Here is an 18,442-nt window from a genome sequence, read left to right as displayed (position 1 = left end):
CGGGAGAGGCGGCCCGGCGCTGCCAGCAGCCCCGCGGCCGGAGGGTGCGCGCCCGGGTGCGGCGAAGGGGGCGCCCGGGCGGGGAGGCCGGGGGACTTGGGGGGGCGCGGGCGGCGGCTTGGCGGCGGCGCGGGCGTGCAGGTCCTTGAGGAAGGGTCTGGCGGGCGACGGGGCGCGGTGCGGCCGCTTCTTCTCGGCGTGCGGGTGGTGGTGGCCGGGAGAAGGCGGCGGTGGTCGCAGCGCGTCGCCGGGCCCTGGTCCGGGGCCATTCAGCGCCTCCATGTCGCGGGCCGGGGGCGGCGGGGCGGCAGCGGCGGCCGCGGGGGCGCCCGGCGGCGGCAGGAGCGGCGGTCCCTGCGGGGCACAGCGGCAGGACGGGCAGCCTCCTCCAGCCTCCCCGCTCGCTCTCTCATCACTTCTGTTTCTCCCAGCCACAGCCCTCACACTTTTCTTTCTCGATCTCCCTCTTCCTGCCCCCCCACCCCCACCACCCCCCCCTCCTCCTCCTCCTTCTTCTCCTCCTCCTCCTCCTTTTCGCCGCTCGCTCCCGAGCACTGATTTGTTTCAATAAATCGAGCCCAAATCCCCCGGTGGCAGCCGTCTCCTCCTCCCTCTCCTTCCCCTACCGCTCCCCTCTCTGCCCGGCTCAGCTTGATGCCGCTCAAGTTGTGATGCAGCCCAAAAAATAGATCCCTTTCCCTTCGATCCCATGCAAAGGCGTGTTTTCCCGGCTGCCTCCGCCTCCACTTGCAAGCCCCCCGCTCAGCCCACCGGCGCCGCTAACCCCATCGCTGCCCCCAACCCTGGCTCCAGCTCCAGCCACCGCCTCCGCCCGGCTCCTGAAATAGCCCCGCGGCTGCCGGGGCCGCTCCGGCGCGGCTCTGCCCGCCTGTGCGCAGGATCCGCCCCCTCTGTCAGCCAGCCAGGCTGCTCTCCTCCCGCCCGGCAAACTACTTTCCTCGCACGCTTTATTATAGGGGCGCTTCTGCCCGCCGTTTCCTATCAGAGAGCCTCATTTGGGGAGAAATTTTAATTTCCCAGCCATGAACTATATAGTATTGCCCGTTTATTATTTCTTTTCCCCGAGCTAAGACTTCATGAAAACGCTCTCTCCAGGGACTGGCAGCAACAAAACAACACCCACTGCATTATCTCTCTACTCAAGGCAGACACAGGTTCACCGAGAGGCAGAGCTGTGTATCCGACGGAATCAGCAAGTTCCTGGCTGTGGCTAAACTACAAAAGGCGTGGACCTGTCCTTTTGGAGCAAGGGGACATGAAATTACAGCCCTTACATTTGCAAAGTACCCGGAGAGTAAATGAAAGGGAGGAGAGGCTCAGGCGTGGGAAAGAGGCACAGCCTAATGGGGAGAGCAGAGCAGCTCTAGTCGGGATGTTTCCGATTCCTCCGCTCGGGCACAGCGGGACCTTGGAGAAGCCGCAGTGGCTGCCTTATCTGTCAGACGAAGGCGGTGAATGCGTGCTTAGCTCCTGAAGTCCTTGGGAGGCTCAGATCACCCACGTCTGAATGGTAGAGACTGCAGCGTGCCCTGGGGAGGACAGTCCCGGGCATTTTGGGAGGGCAGCAACCTGAAGCGCTCTGGGTCCTCCGCTCCGCTCAGCTAGAATCAAGGCATTACGCCGAAAGGCAAAAGCCCCAGGGACTTCTGGAACCTGAGGGCACCGGGCACCACGGGGCGGGTGGCCAGGGCGAAAATACGCGGCTGGCGCTGGCAGTGCCAGTCCGGGGCCGCTGCCAGGCCACGTTGCCCGGGGAAGGGACGGGACCGCTCGGATATCCCTGGCCTCTTTCTCCCAGTAAACGATTCCTACTGAATAGGCAGCACTGGCGCTGCCGCATGAGTGTGCAACAGGTAGTCCTTACTTTGTAAAGGCTGCAGAGGTGAAAAAAATAACATTCAAATGAGGTCCAGGTCTCCAGGAAGTGGGAGCAGCTCGACGGCACCGCCCCGGGCAGCCGGCGTGTGCAGCGCCAGTCGGGAGAGCGCCCTGACGAGCGGCCTGCCGGGGGGGCGGGAGTCCAGGGCGGCTCCAGCCCCCGGGAGAAAGCTGGGGCTTAGGGCGGCAGCAGAGAGGGGGCGGTGGCCAGAGTCCCTCCCTGTCCCCGGCGGAGGGACAGATCTGCTGGCAGGGCGGTGTGGTCCTTCCGCGAGTGGGCAGGCGATGAAAGCCCTGCTCCGGGGCAGCCAGCGGGCGATGTGATGCTGTTGTTGGGTGGGGTTTTTTTAATCTATTGACAAATTCAGCTTCTGTTAGTGCTCACATTTTCCACCCGTTGGCACCGTTGCCGGACACTTCGGTTCCCGCATCCAGATGTGCCTTCCAGGTCACACGGCAAAGTACCTTTTGTGGTAAAGATCGCACTTGCTGCCGCCGACAGGTACATCTACTAGAGCTACCGGGAGGACTTAGCTGGGCCAAGCCCTTTAAAAATTATAGAAAATACTCTGAGGAGAGGAAAACACAACAAACCCGCTGACAGGTGTAAGCCCCCTCATTCTCTCTCCGTGGGCACCATTAGTAATTTACTTGATTGGGTGAGATAACCAGTGTATAGAAGCAATGTGAAGTGGCTTAGTTGATTTAGAAGAATGGGTTATGAAATATATACTACTGTTACATTTTAATGATATAGCATTTTTGTCAGGCCATCACACATTATCAGTGTTTCCTACGAAGCTGTTGTGCTCCTAGTCAGTTTGTTTGTTTGTTTTGTTTCTGTTTTGGTTTGTTTGTTGTTGGGGTTTTTTTTAGTTTTGTTTTTTGGTTGTTTTTTTTTTTTTGGCAATACACTGCTGGTCAGTTCAAGTAATTCTCCTTCACAAGAATGCTAGAGAGTGAAAGAGATGACAAGTGCTGTATTTCATAGTGAGAAATAGTAATTATTATGGAAACACTATTATGGATGTTGTCCTACATGAGAGATGTCAGAAAGGTTGTTTTGTGCTACTACATCCACATTCTCACTTAGTTTTGGCTATAAATTCCAAGAATATATGGGAATTCCAGCTTCACCTACTCAATTTTCAATGTGTTTATGTCTGTGATGAAAGGGGAACCACTCTGTGATAATTTATGAGTACCCTGTTTTGACTTTGCCCCATGAACAGAACGGTTCAATTCAAAAGGAAAATGAAAGGAAAAGTATGGCTCAAGATAAGCCACTTTTCTACAAACAATAGCTGAGGGACAGTGCCAGGCTTCTTTGCACTGGAAGGAAAAAGAATTAGGAAAGTGAAAAAAGGAGCACATTCACAAAAGGCTGGGAATTGTCTGGGAGAATTAATCTGAGACACTTGAGTGCCTGATGGAGCCCAGTTTCCTGTGGTTGCCTTGTAAATTTTACTTTACAAATACATGAATAAATATATTTTAAAAAAATCTTATTTATCTTTTTTTTCCCACTAAATACTTTGTTTCAACTGCTAAATGCTTTATGTTTAAGATGTCTTGTTATATCACTGTGCATCACTGACCAAAACCTCCTGCAGGCAAAAAAAAAACCCTCATCCTGACTTCTGAGGAGGTGCCCTTGATAAATAGAGACTCAGAATAATTAAAGGCCCATGACACGGCAGCGTGACCTCAGACCAGAAAGGAGGCTGGAGAGTAGATACCTCTCTAAACATGTACCTTTGTATTCTGTTCATCTTCCTCTCGTTGAAACATACAGTAATGTTTGCTGTCCCAGGCAGCTCCAGTTCAACTACGCATCTTAATAAAGTGATTTATTTACATTAATGCTCAAACAAAATTGGGCTGTGGCACTGAAAACATGCTGCAGCAGAACAAGTTAGATGGAGGCAAATGGGAAACCACACCAAGATCCCTTTACATTGTGTTGGCAGTACAAAGCATCTAATAACAAAGAAATGCAGCCCCTGTGACCCTCCCTGGGCACGTGCATGGCTGGGTGCAGATGGCAGATTTGTGTGGTATGAGGCCAGCTGTAGTATTTTGGCTGTGTTCCTCTGTCCTCTGCTGTCTGAGCAATGCCATTTGGAGATCCTTACAAGAACGGTGTAAATAGGCATGGCGTGAATGAGAATAAGACCCTAATATGAAAGCTAAGTACATACCACAGAAATCTCCATTGGGTTAGGCAAATGCTCACTAAGGATTACTGTTATCATATTACTTATTTATTTATATCAAACCATTTTTTCCTTTACTTAAAACTTGCTAATGATTCTCATAGGAACATGCAGTCACAGACTATCATGACCACCCTAATTCTCCTCTCTCTTTCTTTTTATTTGCTTGTAATGTCCAATTGTTTTCTCTTATCGTAAGTTAGTCATACATTCCCTCGTGGTGGAACAGTTTCTTATATGCTTGTGTAGCTCTTAACATAATAGGATGTCTGGGTGTTGGCTGAATAATACAAATAATCAGACATAACACTTTTACGACACATTTATTTTGGCAATGCTGATATCCTTTGTCTGATTAATGCTGACATTTGATAACTGAGTTGTATTTGCACAAATAATTATGAAAAGTAAATGCTAAGCCCGACTACTTAGATTAGCTATCGTACATCTTACAAAGCATAAGACACCGGTTTTGGCAGTGCAGGACTGTTTAAATTCTTTTCTAGGGCTGAGGCACGAGAGAGTTTACAATTGCTTAGAGAAGATGTGAAGAGGCTCAATCTAAATGCAAATCTGTGCCTCAGCCAGCCCAGTTTACAGTAGCCTAAGCTGTTATTTTCTCCTATTTCAAATCCCTGTTTGAGATTTTCTTCAATGACACCATAAAAGCCACCAACTTATAATGGCCAGGCTCGGAGTTATAAGGGAGCACTGATGTTTACAGAGCTAAATCAAAATAGTAAATGAAGACACAAATGCATCCATGCAGGCCATATGTATGGATAAACCAGCATCAATCTGGTTGAGTCTATCATTATTGCCCCTTTATATGTTGCAGATCATAAGCTGTAATTTCTTTGTGGCCACATTGTGCTCTGTGATTATACCATCCCAGAGGAATCCTAATCAGGGCCAGCAGGTGTTACAGTGACACGTTAACAACAGCAACGAGGCATAGCTTCAACAGAAAAAATGTGTGACATCTTCAAGCTCACAAATCCCTTTTTTTTTTTGTTGCAATCTCTCTGTCAACTGCTATCTCTCCCTGGGGAATTCAAAGCCCCAAAGACCTTTTTTAAAGCTTTATTCCTGGTCCCAGGAGTTATATCTAGATTGTCACTGTTTGCTCCTTATTTGTACAAAACCTGATTATTAAAGGTCTCTGTTCTTTACTGGAGCTTCTGTCCTACAGTAACAATATTACTAATTGCCATAATTCAATCAGGGAATGGAAATAATTACGTGACTAGGCCATATAAGGGACTTTAGCAGTAGAAGAAGAGTGTCGGCAGACTTAAGGCACATTCATCCAAAACTGCCATCCCCCAAATCCCATCATGCAAACCCACAGACTCCTAACTCTATCGATAATCATAATTTTGGCCGTAAAGCTTCCTGGATGAGCAGAGCTTTTTCCTTGTATGTGTCCACACCTGCTCACTGAGAGCCAGCAATGGAGCCCCTAGGTATCATGTAGTCACCACTAAGGCTTTCTACAGGGATTTCTGGTAGGGATTGGAGTCCACACAAAACACAGCTTTGATGAGAGAACAGCAGCACCTCACCTCTTGCAGAGGGCATGGTAGCCATGTGTTAGGACAGCAAGTGAGAAGTCTCGCTTTGAAGCCTTTCTCAGACTGCAGGAATTAAAGACCAAACTCCCAAATACCAAGGGGCTGTTGGGGCTCTCTGACCACTATCAGTAATTCCTGCTGGTGCTAAGACTTTGTGTTTGTGTGGGATCAGGCTCAGGCTGGGAAGCAAACATGGCTCTTGCACCCTTGCTGGGGGGAGAGCTTGGGTCTCCCTGCGAAGGCAGAAGGTGGTTCCCATAGGTGAGGCCATCCTTCCCTTCCCCAGTGCAGAGCTACCCCCTCTCCCAATTCCTCCAGCCCTGCCCAGGCTGAAATCTACAACCCTGTTACAGGTGGGTGTTCCCAAGTGTGCACAATTCCTATTTCAATGTTCAAAGAAACGTCAAACAGCCAGAATGCAAAGTCCTATATGGTCAGCACCACAAGGCAGGGTTTTTTCAGTCTGGTGTTTGCTTACGAATCACAAAAGTTCATGCTGAAGACTGACTTGGTCTGTTACACACTGTCCCATCTTTGAATAGGACTGTGAACTGTCATGTCCAATAGGAAAAAAACCCTCAAAAATTAATATATCATGCTATCATACTAAGGGGCATCTGTGAACCTCAAACACTAAGGAGCACATGCCATGCTATTAGAGTTACTGCCTATTTTAGAACTAAACAAAGCAAATGTGGTTTCCAATATTAATAAATTTGTACTTTTCCTTCTCACAAACCACCTACCATGTAAATAAACAGCCACATGCACACTTTAAAATTTATCATCTGCTCCACACTGTAGGCACAATTACTTAGGATCTGCTAGCAGAGAACTGTGTCACTCATTTTCCAGGGATCATTTATTGCCTTTCCACAAGTCTCTCTTTTAAAGTAGAATTGATACAGTTTCTTTTGTCCCTGGTTAACTCCTAAATGCAACAGGTACAGTTCAACCCAGGTGTTTTTTTTGGGGGGAGGGGGAGGTGGTAACTATGCTCAGTCAAGACTTTGAAAGTCATAAAACATTTCACTGTTTTGAACCCCTGGATGCCTGATGACATGCAAAAGGAAGAGACTAAATAAGTCAAGAATCATAGAATCATAGAACATTGGAAAAGACCTCCGAGATCATCAAATCGGACCCTTGATCCAACACCACCGTGGTTACTAGACCACGGCACTAAATGTCACATCCAGTCTCATCTTAAAAACCTCCAGGGACGGTGAATCCACCACCTCCCTGGGCAGCTCATTCCAATGTCTGATTACTCTCTCTGTAAAAAATTTCTTCCTAGCCAACTGGCCTTGTTGAACCTCATCCCGCAGGAATCAGACCATCTCTCCAGATTGTCCAGGTCCCTCTGAAGAGCCCTCCTGCATTCCAGAAGATCAACACTCTCCCCCAGCTTGGTGTCATCTGCAAATTTGCTAATGGGACACTCAATCCTCTCATCCAGATTATCAATAAAGATATTAAACAGAACTGTGCCCAACACTGATCCCCAGGGGACACAATAGTGACCGGCCGCCAACTGGATGCAGCACCGTTCACCACCACTCTCTGGGCCCAGCCCTACAGCCAGTTCCTAACCCAGCACAGAGTGCACGTGTCCGAGCTGTGGGCTGCCAGCTTTCCCAGGAGTATGCTGTGGGAGACAGTGTCAAGGGCTTTGCTGAAGTCCAGATAGACCACATCCACAGCCTTCCCCTCATCCATCAGGTGGGTCACCTGGTCATAAAAGGAGATCAGGTTGGTCAGACAGGACCTGCCCTTCCTAAACCCATGTTGGCTGGGTCTGATCCCTTGTTCATCCTGTAGGTGTCATATGATTGCACTTAGGATAATCTGCTCCATAACCTTGCCAGGCACTGAGGTCAGGCTGATGGGCCTGTAGTTTCCCAGGTCCTCCTTGCAGCCCTTTTTGTGGATTGGTGTGACATTTGCCAACTTCCAATCATCTGGGACCTCCCCAGTGAGCCAGGACTGTTGGTAGATGATGGAGAGTAGCTTGGTGAGCTCTTCTGCCAGCTCCCTCATCACCCTAGGATGGATCCCGTCTGGTCCCATAGACTTGTGAGGATCCAAGTGGCTCAGCAGGTCGCAAACTGTTTCCTCCTGGATTACAGGGGGCTATTCGACTTCCTGTCTCTGTCTACCAGCTCTGGAGGCCAGTTGTCTTACAGTGTGTCTTACTGTTGGAAACTGAGGTAAAGAAGATGTTAAATAGCTCAGCCTTTTCGTCATCTTTGATAACTATGTTCCCGCCCATGCCCAATAAACAATGGAGGTTTTCCTTGTCCCTCCTTTTGCTACTGATGTATCTGTAGAAAGATTTTTGTTATACTTAACAGAAGTGACTAGATTGAGTTCAAATTGTGCCTTTGTCTCTCTAGTTTTCTTTCTACACGACCTAACTATGTTCTTAAACTCTCCATGAGTAGCCAGCCCTTTTTTCCATAGTCAGTAAATTCTCTTTTTTCCCCTAATTTCCTTCAAAATCTCCCTGTTCAGCCAGGCTGGCTGTCTTCCCCACCAGCTCGCTTTTCAGCACACTGAGACAGCCTGCTCCTGTGCATTCAAGACTTGCTTCTCAAAGCATGTACATCCCTCCTGGACCCCTTTGTTTTCAAGGGCTGTTTCCTAAGGTACTCTCTGAACCAGTCTTCTGAGTAGGCCGAAATCTGCCCTGCAGGAAGTCCAGGGTAGAAGTTTTATTGCTGGCCACCTTTGCATCCCTGAGTATGAGAATCATTGAGAATCAAAGGCTGACTCTAATCACAGGCACCAAGACAGGATCAGCTCATTTTGGGTCTTTCTTCATAGGCAGTGGGGAGCTAGCACAGAAAGATAGCATTAATTTATCAGGTATTCAATGAAGAAAAAGAAAGATGGGTCGTATAATTGTTATTTACTGAAGATGGATGCTTTTCACAGTTCCTGATTATTGGATATTACTGGATATATTGCTTGTAAAATATAGTTTGATAAAATATCAACACCAGAAATACTTCACGGAATTATGAAACATCTTAAAAGCTGAAGAGACAGACTAATAAAATGACTGTTTGTTGGCAGTGTGATTAGTTTCGATATTCTGCAAGGGAAGTATCACCTTATACTGAGCAAAACATCAGTTGGAATATTATAAATTATCTATTTCTAATGGTACAGTTGGCTGAAGAAAGCTGCAGAAAATATCATATTCTGCACAGACACACATAGCTCTGATAACTAACCAATATCCCAATATAGCAAACATTCAGTAGGATTAACTTCCTAGATATATCTGTGCCAAATTTAGCAATTAGAGTCAGTATTTTTCCACAGTGTTTCATTCCCACTGTATTATTTCCTCCTACCCTTAGCACCTCTTCAACTATTTCTTTTCTGACCGTGACTAAGCAGGCTGTTCCCAGCAGAAACTAAATCCCAAATTTTTTCATTCCTACTTCAATTCCTCCTAAAATGCCATGAGCAGACATGCCATATTCTTTATTTTATCTCTTTATAGTCATTTCAATTAATCTACCTCCAACTGATCCTAAACCTTTAGGACCTCTGACTTAAGTGCCAGTTCCCTTCAAAGCTGTTTTTGATTTAAGTCTGTTTTTTGAGACAGCTGCTCCCTAGTTTTCTTCTTGCCTCTGAAAATCTTGAACAATTGCTTCTTACAAACACTCTGACTGTGATGGTTTAGGAGTTGCTTTGTCCTCAATGCATCTGCTGTTCTATTAGGGCTCAGGAAAGCTGATTATTGAAGTCTGCTTCACAATTCCTATGCTTCCACATGGAATTTCCTCTCCAACTCTCCCATCCAAATTTGGGGCACGTCATTGCATCCCCATATGACAATCAAGCTCTTGATTATGGAGCACCTTTGAGGCAAGTGCATAGTTACTTCCTGCAGTTTAGACTCATCCGAGAAGGCTCCACAATAAGTTGAGAAATCAGTGATTTTTAAGGAACATGCAAACTCTCACTCATCAGTGCTTAAGTACCAAAAAATAAAGGCCCAGAAGAAGAAGAATCAATGAGCAGGAATGTCTTATCCTGACATAAAGAGAAGTATAAGCAAGTAAGATTGATTTTCATACATCAGAGGGATGTTTGGAAAACAGACCACCGATTGTAGGGAAAGACCTACAATCTCAGCACAACCTAAGTCATCAAAGCACTACTAGCGGTATGTTCAGGGTTCTCTGCTCTTTCAGTAAATAAGGCATCAACTTTAATTTTTGGATTTAAATAAATATGCTAGCACTTCCTATTCAGAAGTTGAAGAGGAAGGTTTGTTTACTTTCTTATCTTGTAGTGTATTACAGTTTGTTTCTCATCAGAAGCAGAATGGATAGTGTTGTTGCCCTGCACCTGTAATAAGAGACTCAACAATAAAGATTTTCACTAAAACAGGGAATTAGTATTCACTGAAAAATATTTTTGGATCAGCAGACACCTGTAGCATATGCAAGAAGTGTCCTTAGCACTGAATTAGTAGAATTTCAAAAAAGGCTCAAAATTTGACATCTATTGTATCTTTACAACACTTGGGCACTTTTCTTTTTTGAAGCTAGATTGAAGCAGTTCTTTATATTTATTACATTTATTACCAGAAATGCTGGTGTTTTAGAAAGAATAAGATACAATATGATAACTAATTGATTTAGTGCATTTCAGGTTGCAGAGTCGAGCTCAGAATTGTGTTGAAGTGTCTTGCCAAGGCAGGCAAAATAAGGAGGAAGAAAAGTTTTCTAGTAATCTTATCTTGCAAGAGAGCTTGGAGTCTGTTCTCCAGCTTCTGAAGGACGAAATACCTCTTTGTCAATTTCTTGCTTGGAAGTGGAATTAAAGCTCTAATAGTCTTTATTTAAAATTGTGAGAGGACAGCACAGTGCTAGCATTGACTAGTCTTGTGATGTTACATGTATATGCCTTAGCTGTGCAATAACTAGTCCGATATTCACGCAAAGATCTTTTTACATTAAAGATAAACCAAACCCTCAGTTTATTGTATATGTATCTTGATCTGGGAGTGATTACAAGTTCACACAGCTGTCTTTCTTACACTGACACTGCAACTTCCTAAATTAGTTTTTCCTAATCCTTGGTAAGAACAAGCACTTATTGCAGGGATGCCATGGAGTAGGTGTTCCAGGAGTGTTATTGTTGCGGCAGGAGTGCGAACCAGCCCCCTTCACAGCAGGATGCAGGCAATGTTGTTCACATTTGCTGGCAGAGGTTCTCACCCTGACCATAGCCCCTCAGCCCTGAGCTGGGAGAAGACTGAGCTGGGGTTCAGTTTTCCACCCTTTCTGCTATCTGTGCTGCCATGGGCTTGGCTGCCTTGTAAGGGTTTTTGTCCCCCAAGAAGGGACTGGTGAGCTGGGTGGTTTGCTTATCTCTACCTAGCTGGGCCATATGAATGATCTGGGAGTGCAGGCTGGAGTGTGAGCTGGAGCCCTGCATGTGCTGGCTCTGCTGCTTGTTTCCCTGCAGAAGGTTAAATCCATTGACTCTGGTGGCACAGCTTGTGACTGCCTGGATAAGACTACATTAAGCCCAGAGGAAAAAAAGAGTAGGAAGATTTCCGCTTTCAAGATGGGGCGTCAGCACAGAAATGAAATCACAAACCAGCTACCACTCTGAGTACAGAAGATGATTCAGCATTGGATGTAGCATAGACATTAATCTGAAATAATAAAATGAAGCCATTGAGACTTCCATAGAATATCTAACTTTCTTCCAAATACCAAGAGCTTATGACATGCACAATAAACCATTTATTTCAAATTTTCTGAAGAGTTTTGATAAAATCTGACTTTGGAGGTTCTCGACAATTCATCTTGTCATGAGCCAAAAATTTATGGCAAGGTGGCAAGTATGTAGGGATAACTGGCAAAAATGGAAAGCTGTTAATTGTTGAACTTGTCAAGGAATATCACAATACAACTGGCTATTTCAACCTGTTTACTTGCAATTTAGAAGATAAAGTGAGCATCCTCATTCACCAAAGCTGCTCACAGTAAAATACCATTCTGGTGGCTCAAAACTATGACAGACTCTAGGAAAACCTTAACGAAGTTATGTAATAGACAACCTCACGGTAAATTAAATTTAGACCCATGCAACATTGGGGACTAGAGATGAGCAAATAATTATTTCAAAAATGTATTCAGCATATTTGGGTTTTGCATATGCTTGCAAAATGATGAAGAGACACACCCTTTCCAAGTGGATGAAGAATAGCCAGGCGATGGAGGGCGGGGAGGAGGAAGGGGCTGGCTAGAGGCTCCGTGAGACACTGTGGCTGTGTACAACACCTGCTGGAAGTGCCACTAACAAATCCACCTCACATATCACAGACCTCTGTCGTACTAGCATGCCCCTCTGCTTTCTGTGTTCAGTGGTGCAGAAGCCATTCACCCCTCTAAGGGTGAGCAGCTTTGCTCTGAGGAGCGCTAGCATAATGTGGCAATTCATGAGAAACACGGCAGTGCAGTTCCATTTCAACAACAGTGAGTTTACATTTATGCCACCTCTCATTTTTAATTCATGGATACATTAATTTTGTATCATTTGCATCATAACTAGAGCCTTTTCTGCAAAGGGAGGAACACTAAGGATCCATTATTTTTATTTTTTTTACCCCTGTATTCTGCTTTGCTGTTAGTCACCTTCTCTGCATGAATCAATGTTGTTTTTCCCAAAAAACAGGCATATGGGATTTATTCAGGCATAGCACTGATATTAAAATTGGGACACTTCCCTTTAGCAATAAAGGGAACAGTGAACAATAGTATAAAGCACTATAGCATGACAGACATCACTTGAATGAAGAAGAATGCACACCAGACTCATACTTTTTGCTGTCCGTCAAGAGCAATGGAATCAGATGCGGCAGTGTCTCTGCATGCCACACAACAGGTTGCCTCCTCATTTCTTTTGGACTTTTGTACTAAAAATCTGGGTTGTCACATTCCAGAGATGTTTATCTATTTTTATAACACTCCTGTTCTCCACTGAAGACCAAGAAAGGTCTTTAAGATCTACCAAATTGGTACTTCTTGCTAATTACTTTTAAGCTTATCACAGTTTGTAAGTTCTCTCTAGTTCCTTTAATTTTGGACTCTGTACACCATCCTTTTTCCATTCAAGACAAGAGTTCACTATCTCAGGAGGCAAAGCCATGTACTATTTTAACAGACTCCACAAAAGATGAAAAAGTTATTAATGAATCCTGTGGTCTAGATGAACAGCTATTGTGCTCATGTGACTGCATGAAATACAAAAAGAGGATAAAAAGGCAGGTTCATTTTCAGCATTTAGATTCTCTTCTTTTATGATGCTTTCTCTTAAGCATGTCCCTGCATTCGTTTCCCTCCCCTCCCCTCCCCGAATGTTCCCTCCAGGAAAATATAAACTATTAGGGAAAATTCATAGGAAAATATAAGCTGTAAACTCAGGGCATGACTTGTTTTAAGTGTGAGACAAAGGTTTCCATTTAAAGACTATTTACTGTGCCCCATGTAAACTCAGTATTCCCAGATGATATGCTTTACTTTTTGTTCTTTGGCATCTTGGTGAATTTGCCCATAAATATGTGTTGCTACTGGATGTTTTATCTCATATGTGATATTAAATAATGCTAATATTTTTGCTGGGTATAATTTGTCTCAATTAGTATGCATATTTGAAATTTTACATTGTATTAAATGAAGAATATAATCCAATAAAAACTATCAAATGTAAGGTTAAGAATTGAAATCTGTATTGTTAACTGAAGGCTACCCCACACTATAGAGCAAAGCGCTTTAAAGAATACTGCACAATACATTATGGATCTAAGCTTTTCAAAGAGGATATGCAGGATTATGGCTACATTTAAATCCAAACATGATAAAAGGAAAAAAATAAATAGGCAAACCAGGACCACTTTACAGTGATGTTACGCAAGAACTTACATAGGAAAATAATTCAACCCCTGGTTCTATTTTGTAATGGTATCAGGAGCTAAAAAGGTATTTAAAAACATATTTTTTTTTTTAATTTGTCCTCATCTGATCTGATACCATAAATATCAAAATACTTTAATCCAAACTGTATGGCTGTTGCTATCACAGTGCAGAGCTCATTTTGTTTGTAAGCCTCAGTATTGCATTTTCTGTTTCAGCACATTTCAGCTTCTCTTCAGTACCAGCTCAGCTCTGACATTTTGGGAGTTTGTGACTACTGAAATGCTGAGCTTCATGACACTTTTCAAATAACTGCAGCATTATCCATACTACATTCTATTTTCAAGTTTGTGACAGATATTCTCAGTACTGACTCAGTCTTGAAGTCCCTTGCATTTTCAGGGAAAACTGCTAAGATTACGCTATCCTTTGGGACTATGCATACTGCCTACATAATATATATCTATTTTGTAAGCAGCTTATGGTAGGAACCATGTATTACATAAAGTTGAGTGTATAACCAATGCCCTTATTTAGTAATAACCCATGTTCTCAGTCCTTCTGATTCCAGTGCCTGGTGGCAGACTGCGATTTGTTTGTGAGGAGATGAGTGGTAGCACAATAACATCTACTAAAATACACTTGTTATTCCTGCCTTTCCCATTCAAAGATGAAGGCAGCGAGCAGCCAGCGGCATAAGCTCTTTGGTAATCAAAATGCACAAGAGGCTTCTAGATCCTACCCGTGTCATTCCATCTTCTACCTCCCCAGGAAGAAATGCTGTAATGGAGACGGCAGCATTATCCTCAGGAGGGTACCACTGCTCCCTTCCTTCCCTCTCTCCCTCTCTCTCTCCCCAGTACTCCCAGAGAAATATGTTGCCTTTGGAAACTCACATGCCAGAATATTATTCAAAGATTCATGGTTCCTGATTCTTGCTACAGTTCGCTCTTGCGGCTTTGTTTACTTGGCAGAGTGAGGGAGGGAGGAGGGAACTGGATTAGCCTCAAAACCCCACAACAAAAGGCAGAAAAGCGCAGCCTTAGGCATTTAATAATCTGCCTTTCTAGAGAATTACTGAATATGCCGGAATTATCTCCTGAAAATCTGGCGTATTTTAAAATAGTTATTCATAGCACTTAAGAAGCACTTCATATCAGAATAGATTTGAAATCAACAGGAGTTTTGTTCTTATCTGGTAACCACTGTTACATACCATAAGAGAAGAACAAAATGTTCTGGGTTTATCCACTTTACCTTTAGAAGCATAAACGTTACACTGATAAAAATAATCAGAACCACTGGGATGGGAGCACTTGGAAAAATAAAGGGAAACAATTCAAGTTTTTGGTCAAGTGAATAATTACCTTCCCACTTGTAAAGACCTTTACAGATGACAGGAGACTGCACTATTTCCCTGAACATAACGTGGAGAGAGGACTGGAGTCTTGGTTTTGTTGTTTGTTATCTTTTTTTTTTTTCTAAGAAAGGAAGAAAACTAGCTACTCTTTGCTCATGGTATTGTACAGATACCATGCAGTGGCTCAAAACACTAATTTGTTTAATTGCATTAGTCCACTCCCCTCCTGTTAGGGGAATTCAAGCTTCAATGGTAAATTCAATGTCCTAATGAGATTATGGTGATGTTCTCAACATGAAGCTGTGGGGTGGCTGTAAGATGGGCAAAGGAGCTACATGTTTCCTTGGTGACTGGCTGAGTGGTTAACCCAGGTAAGACAGGTTAGAGGGAAGAATCAGTCTGACTGACAGCACTTCATCCTTTCAACTTCAGTTCATGGCTGAGCAAAGCAGAAATAGTGCCAAGCAATGACCATGGGGAAATTACCCTTGTTTTCGTCTCTGTCTCTTCCAGCTGATGTCAGTAGAAGGAGACAAGACAAAGGACCTCAAGCTGTGGTTAAGATCATTAAAACAGAAGAATATAAAGCCATGGACATGCCTGTACCATCTATTAAATATTAATTTCAGTTGTTATGCTGTTTGATACTATCGTTATTATTATACCTTTAATCCATTTTATATAGTTTTATTCCTTTTTTAAGCTCCTTCGTAATGAAGGTGCCTTTTAGTCAGCTCCACCAGCTAATCAGATTGCTTTCCCTTCATTACTCACTTTGAGCTTTTAAAGCCTGAAGCCTAAGCTAACTGGAATATATGCTCATGATTTAAGTAATGTGGAAGAGCTGAAACTATGCCAGAAACAAAGCACATAGCTACGTTTTTGTTGCTGTCATATTGAGAGCAGGTGAGATGCTTTTGAATTAGGGGACTATTTAATTGAAAATGTGCCCAGTTATTGTACAGGAGTATAACAGATGTGTTTATCACTCACAAATTTCAGTGGAAACAACTAACAGCCTTTTTTGCCGTTTGTCCAATAAATTGTGTTAAGACAAATGCAGGGCAACATTAAAGAGATTGTGTCTGTCAACGGAGACAAACAAGAATTTTAGGGGGTATATTATTTTTTCCCAAGGCAAAGATATTTCTGAGTCAGAGGACAATGCTGCCCACAGGCAATTAAGGAGTCTATAACCCACACACACAGATCCCCCAAGCCTGGTTTAGTTCACAGCGGTGCAAATCTAGAGAATTTCCACTGCAGTCAGTTAAGGTAAGCTGTGGTCAAAAACACTCATAAAGGCAAAATTGTTCCCTCTTTCACAAGACTGTGTATGTGAGGAAAGATTGGAGGTACAGACCTGTGGGTACACCTGAGTGAAGGGCTTCAAAGACTACATGAATCCGAAAGTGATAGAAAACTTACTCTGACCACTGAGCACCAGTGGCGGGTGATTTGCCTCTCTGGTATGTGGCTGCTGCCCAGGAATGTGGTGGTGGGGAAAAGCAACCTGGTGCAAGGGCAAGAAGAAAGGAGAGACCATTACTACGTGACACCAACAGTAGCAATTTCTAATTCCTCTACACTCTAATTTAGTACAACTGAGAGTGTCATCAATTGCTGAAATCTTTTCACTATTTTTAAACTGTAGGGAGCAAATGGAAATCACATTTTAAAGATGGAAACTTAATTAGGGTTTTTGAGAGCTAGTCATTTGCCAAAGGAGAAGTGACAAGGGCAGTTCTACATTCCTTACCTCTTCTCTCCTCTCCTCTGGGAAGGTTTCTGTTGTATCTGCTGCCGGTCCCCAGAGTGTTTCCTTTATTGTGGATTTATCTGTGATGGCTCCCAGCAGATCAGTTTGATGCAGCCAGTCATCAGTAGTAAAATGGAAGAATCAATAGGTTTTTCAGTTTGTGTTCTTGTTTTCCTCAGTACTTTTAGGAAAGGCTCTAATTCTTACAATCACATCTTGACCTTGGTTCCCAAGATGATCTATTTTTGAAGACAACTACACTGTTATCAAAGTTTGCTAGTTATACGTGTAGCAGCTTTCATCTAGCTAGATTCAGATTAAAGGTTCCTGCAACATTTAGGCTGCTGAAGCTAATGGTTGTCACAGCAGTGGAGCCCTTACGGCCCCACAAGGCATGCTGGCCATCCGTTTGTGAGGACCGTAGGCTTAGGGGCCCTTCCCATGACAGTTCCTGCCAGCCTTGCTCTGCTGGAGTCACACTTTTGCCTCCAAAAAATACCTTGTTACCCCCGTCATGATCAATTGTCTGTAGTCAGTTCTTCAAAATAAGACCTTCTTCAGTCCTTCAGCCCAAATATTTATGAAGTGAATGGCCACTTTTGCTCATTAGGCTCTCACGGTTCATGTGGGCTGAGAGCAGTAGCTACTGTTGTGGCTGTGATGCATATCTGCTGCTCCTCCTCTTTAGCTCTGGAATTTTTTTTCTGAAAATTTTTCCATCTCAGCTTTCTTCAAGTTTCTTCGTTGTGCCCCGTGGGTCTAGAGCTCAAGAGAAGTTGTTCTGGTGTAGTTCTGAAAGTTCATCAGGCTCAGTAAGTTAATAGCTTAAGAAGTTGAGAGGCTGGGGAGAAGACGAGATATTCAGAGCACCTTTTTAAGGTATTTGATACATAATCAAATACAATCAAATATTTTGATAAATAAATTAGGAACCTCTTGGCTTTCCTAACAGTGAAAGAGATAACTCGCCCTGATTCCATTTGGTGGAAGAACCTAATTTAAGCATCCAGATTTAGATGAGTTAAGTATATGATGTGATGACTCCTTCCCACTCCTGTTCATTTTTCCACTGCTCACATGGGTAGGAAATTCAGATGTATGTTACTATTTTTTTTTTTAGCAACGTGATGTGACCCCTTATTGTTAATGAGAAGAGATTAATCTTTGGAAATGTGAGGATGAAATTACACTCTTTCAGGACTAGAGCCACGAGCTAATATAATCATGTAGAGCCTAGGAAAGAGCTATGGAGACACCTGAATCTCAGATCTGAAATTCATGTCTATAATGAGAAAACCAGAACATTTATTAAGCGATTATTTAAGTAGGCTCAGGGTCACAATCCTAACCATTTCTGCTTTGGCCAGGAACAGAGAATAGTTACAGAGTAAGGATGCAAACGCAGACCTCCACCCACAGTTTCAGTGGGAGAAAAAATCATCTTCCCGCTGGGTTTTGCCATTGACTAATCCTGCAAAATCAAGAATTTTTATTTGCATGAAGAGGCCTAGGAACTAAAATGAGGTCTTAAAATGCAGCCCCAACAGTTTTTGGAACTGAATTTTGGGTGTGTAACTTACACTCATGACAGTCTTTGGCTGTACTATGTTTTGAACACAGCTGCAAGCACACATGTAGTCATTCCCTTAGAAACATCCATCTTGGTTATGGAAATACTAGGA

At 43.7% G+C, this 18,442-nt stretch overlaps 1 long non-coding RNA gene across 1 annotated transcript; it reads right to left on the bottom strand.

Moving 5' to 3' along the window:
* Positions 1 to 15,123: 15,123 nt before the first annotated feature.
* On the bottom strand, positions 15,124 to 17,184 carry LOC113950784. The gene is made up of 2 exons (XR_003528879.1): positions 16,761 to 17,184; positions 15,124 to 16,514 (listed from the first exon to the last, which is right to left on the bottom strand). It is a non-coding gene; the product is annotated as an uncharacterized LOC113950784 (long non-coding RNA).
* Positions 17,185 to 18,442: the final 1,258 nt, after the last annotated feature.

This window comes from Corapipo altera, unplaced genomic scaffold, assembly GCF_003945725.1.
Source record: "Corapipo altera isolate COAL_440 unplaced genomic scaffold, ASM394572v1 24, whole genome shotgun sequence".
Taxonomy (NCBI): Eukaryota; Metazoa; Chordata; class Aves; order Passeriformes; family Pipridae; genus Corapipo; species Corapipo altera.
Note: the sequence above shows the minus strand (reverse complement) of the source record. Positions and strands in the feature narration are given on the sequence as shown.